The following is a 4410-nucleotide window of genomic DNA, read 5'->3' on the forward strand; positions in this document are numbered from 1 at the left end:
TGATTTTGAGCAAATGTAAGCCAACTTTTCTGGTGCTTTTGGGTCAGTAGTGGTGTACGTCCTGGAGTTCTAGCATGCATATTTTAGCTAATGAACCCCTTGATTAGTTGCATCAGGTGTGCTTGAGACAACACCTTTTTTGCAGATTTGTGCTGTGCAGTTTTATTCAGGGGGTTGAATAATTTTGAAACTGCGGAAGTCATTAAAAGTTGCATTTTCAGTTAAATTTGGGGAAACCACTTGAAACATTTACTGTGTTGAGATATTTTAATTACTTTTGTTTGATTTGTTCATTGCTAACAGCTGAAAGTCTGTAATTTTAGCTAATAAACCTTATTTGCAATGGGGGTGGAAAGATTTGCAATGGGGGTCCATATATGGAAAGGGTCCATATATGATTTTTTTTTTTATGCACATTTTTTTTATTTGCAATGGCCTCACCTTTACCTCTGTAGAAGTTTATCTTACTTCCTTGTTGTCAGCCCGGAAATGTGAAAAGGAAATATTTTATAGAGGACATTTAAATAAGTGAGATGGCCAGAGGTTAGTCATGATGATTATTAATAATTTGGGACACAACAAATGTGTTAGGCTCCCGTGGCTGGCAAGGTGGCTGTAATCACTAGACGTGTACTAGCAGAAAGCTGGGGCTTGAGAGATGCAAGGGGTAACAGGGGCAATCATCTCAGCAGGTTACATGGCTGTTATCTGACATACTGAATGCAGGTGCACAAGGAAAATGGGAGAAAAGCATTTCGTCTGAGCTTCTGCTTAAAGCCCTGGTCTCCTGTGGCGATGCCTCTACCTTGTTACATTTACAGAGCCATTACAGTGCATTATGAGCCCTTGTTAAAGGGCACAATTTACTACCATTCATTTCTATTCCCTGAGGTAAATAGGCCAACAACATTAGACCTGCTTCTCCATTTAAAATATTTGTTTGTTTTCCATTTGTGCTGTAAATGTGCTTTTATTCTTTTTTCATTGTCTTTGGCTGTAGGTTAAACGTTTTGGACAAGTTTTCAAAAAAACTGCATTATCTTCAGTTACATAAATAAAATGACAGGCCTGGGTTTTATTGGATTGAAACCTTTGCAAATTGTGATGAAATTGCAGATTCTTCATATCATCCGTACATTGGTTTTGAGAGTTGTTACTTGGTCAAGTTTGAGTAATTCTAGTAGTTTGTGGCAAGCTTTGCCTCACCGCAGCATAAATCACACTGGATGGCTTGTGTATTTGATTAATGAGTTGTATTATAAGTCAAATATGCTAAATATTTTTTTTGTCTTTGTTTTCTTGTGAGATTCAGTATATAACCTGCTTATTATTATTGTTATTATCTTATATTTAATTATTATTATTATTATTATTATATCCAGTGAATGAGAGGGTGCACATAATCTGCAATTTTATCTTAATAATTTAATTGTGTTTTCTGCCATTATTGTCAGCATGCATTTGCTTTTTAATAACTAATTGTTCAGCTGTGAGATCAGATTTTATGAATTTATGCTTTTTGCAAGTTCTCCATAAAATATTATTTGCAATAAAGACTTTTACTGTTATACAAATGTTACACATTATTTTAAGGTGGTTAGAGTGTACTTATATGTTTAAGTAGATCATATTAATTAACAACATGTAGTAGCAGTTAGCAGTGGAGTTAGTTGCATGTATTTATACATAATTTACTGTTATTAGTGTAACATAGGCACTGTAAAAAAAGTGTTAAGTAATTTTAAGAGTAGCCTACACATTTCCTTGTCAAATTGCCAAAACATGAAAAATCATTTCCTGTATAATCTGTGGTGTTGTACTTGGATTGTAAATCTGGATGAGAAGTCATTAGTGAGTCTGCAGTTCATGTTAATGTAACCATCATTTAAAATATTAAACTCAACATTTCTTATTTTTCTGATTTGTTGCTCAAGAAACATTTATTATTATTATTATTAGTAGTAGTAATAGTAGTAGTGGTATTAGTATTATTATTATCAATGTTGAAAATGAAAACAGTTGTGCTGTTACATGATTATTTGATGAATAGAAAGTTAAATAAACAGCATTTATTTACATTCATTAAATTGATTTATTACATTTATTAAAATATTTATTAGATATCTTTTGTTACGTTATAAATGTCTTCACTGTCACATTCGATCCATTTATACGAATAATGCATCCTTGATGAATAAAAGTATTAATTTCTCTCTTTTTTACAAATTTTCACAAAAAATGTTAGGCTAAGCAAAAACTGTTATCAACACTGATAATAATAATAACAAATGTTTCTTGAGTAGCAAATCAGCTTATTAGAATGATTTCTGAAGGATCATGTGATACTGAAGACTGAAGAAATTATGTTGACATGACAGACATAAATTACATTTTTACATTTATTAAAGTAGAAAACAAGCACTTTAATTTGTAATAATGTTTCACAATATTACTGTTTTTACTGTATTTTTGATTAAATAAATGCAGCCTTGGTGAGCATAAGAGGCAAAAAAAAAAAAAAAAAATCTAATGTTTCCACACTTTTGACAGGATTTGATCAAATTTGATGTTTTGTGATATTAGTTTGTTTGTTTCACTCAAAAACATTCTGTCCTGTTTGATAAATGTGGGTGGATTGCCCTAATGTGGGACACTGCCTAATGTGGGACACCTAAGCTCCTGTGGGTGTGGCTCTTCCCCAAACTAATGAATGTCACTGAAACTATGGGAAAGCCAAAGCTGTAGTGTCATGTGAACAAAATCATATAACCTTTGAACTGTCCAGTCATAAATTAGGGCGGGGCAATCATCAAACAGGAAGTACTTGCTGTGGAAGCTACAAGAAGGTCAGTGACATACAATTTTGACCAAATTAGTGTTAAGGGTATAAATTAATTATTATCAAAATAATCATGCTACTTTTTATCTTAACATGTTTATAAAATGTTTGTTCATTAAAAAATAGAGCATAGTATATATTTAAGCTATATATTTGATTTTAATACATTTTTCTATTGTCCCACTTTAGGACAAGTAGTGTCCTAAAGTGGGACAGTATGATTAGCCTAATGTGGGACAGTTGTAAAGCTACATGCCAGTCAAGAATGTGTGGGGGAGCATGGTTTATGCAGCTGTAATGGTTATTTACATGTTCTTAGTGATCTTTTGATATTTAAGCGCAAGGGACATGTAAAGGTTGCCTATTCCCAGAAATGTAGCGACTTATTAACTTCTGCAGGCCATTTGTTATCTGCTGTTTTTTTATCTGTTGTTGTTTGATATATTGTAATAGGCCTATGCAACATTTTATATATTTACCTTTAAATATAGGCTACTTCATGAGTTCATGACTTATTAACTTCTGCAGGCCATTTGTTATCTGCTGTTTTTTATCTGTTGTTGTTTGATATATTATAATTAGCCCATGCAACATTTTATATATTTACCTTTAAATATAGGCTACTTCATGAGTTCATAATAAATACATTCATAATAATAAGTTAATAATAAATTCATGCATGCAAAACCATAATGTTGTTTTATTTGCTTGATGATGCTCAACTGTCCAACGTTCATCTTAAACCTTGATTTTATGACAGGAACAACATTTCAAATGGTAAAATGACTGAACATAAAAATAAAGAATTAAAGAAATAGACAGAATTACTTATTGAGGACGTTTTACTATTATTCATGAATGAAGGTGCACCATGGTTTAGACCTTTTAACATAGACTTTACAGTGTCCCACATTAGCAAATGACTGTCCCACATTAGGAAGCTGCACATTTTCTCAGACAATTTGGCACTAAAAGCACTGATATCTGTATAATTTATTTTATGAATCTGCATTTTCTCTTTTGATTTGATTAGAAAACCCCCTGAGGATTCCAAAAAGGTATTGGATGTGGATTTAATGTATTGTCTTCACATCGTAATATTCTACAAAAGTCTGAAAAGCAAAAAATGTCCACATTAGGGCAATCCACCCCTATTACTTTCCTTTTACATGACATTACAAGTGTAGACTTTAATATTTTTATCAGGCTTTCTTTGATAGGTTTCGTCCCTGAGGCTGGGATTTAGTGAGTTTGAATTTGATGAGCGTATAGGCTACTATGTGCGGAGAGCATTCACTCAATATTATTATCTCATTTTTGACATAGGTGGATTTTAGAGGCTTTTGCATCGGATTGCATCGAATATAGGCTATATATATATATATATATATTGTTCAAAATGTACTGCATAAAAGGAAAGATCCAGCTGTTAAGTGTAAGATGATCATTTTCATCAGGTTCATACAGAGTAGCCTACATATACTGAGCGCTTGAAAAGCAGATGTTCAGCAGGAGGAGGTGATTCAGGCGGGTGTGGTCAATGACGTACAGACTCATAAGTACGAGCGTTC

The sequence above is a fragment of the Scardinius erythrophthalmus genome (genome assembly GCF_964197995.2).
Source record: "Scardinius erythrophthalmus genome assembly, chromosome: 11".
In the NCBI taxonomy this organism is placed as follows: domain Eukaryota; kingdom Metazoa; phylum Chordata; class Actinopteri; order Cypriniformes; family Leuciscidae; genus Scardinius; species Scardinius erythrophthalmus.